General features: G+C 40.9%; 1 protein-coding gene across 1 annotated transcript in view; it reads right to left on the bottom strand.

Annotated features, from left to right (window-relative positions):
* The window catches only part of fer1l6 (fer-1 like family member 6), a gene marked incomplete at its 5' end in the record, with an annotated part of 23,909 nt that overhangs the window by 15,152 nt on the left and 8,383 nt on the right, over positions 1–374 (bottom strand).

Raw genomic sequence — 374 nt, 5'->3', positions numbered from 1 at the left:
TATATAATCAATATGGGCTTAAAGTGCAGACTCTCAGCTTTAATTTGAGGGTATTCACATCCAGATTGGAGGAAGGGTTTAGGAATTACAGTTCTTTCATATGTAGCTGCTTCTTTTTCAAGGGACCAAAGGTAATTGGACAATTAACTCAAAAGCTATTTCATGGGCTGCATGGGCTAGTCCCTCGTTAACCCATCATCAATTAAGCAGGTAAAAGGTCTGGAGTTGATTCCAGGTGTGGCATTTGCATTTGGAAGCTGTTGGTATGAACCCACAACATGCGGTCAAAGGAGTTCTCAAAGGAAGTGAAACAGACCATCCTTAGGCTGCAAAAAAAGAAGAAATCCATCAGAGAGATAGCGGAAATGTTAGGA

Source organism: Morone saxatilis, unplaced genomic scaffold (genome assembly GCF_004916995.1).
Source record: "Morone saxatilis isolate NCDOM2014 unplaced genomic scaffold, NCSU_SB_2.0 Contig5, whole genome shotgun sequence".
Classification (NCBI taxonomy): domain Eukaryota; kingdom Metazoa; phylum Chordata; class Actinopteri; family Moronidae; genus Morone; species Morone saxatilis.
Note: the sequence above shows the minus strand (reverse complement) of the source record. Positions and strands in the feature narration are given on the sequence as shown.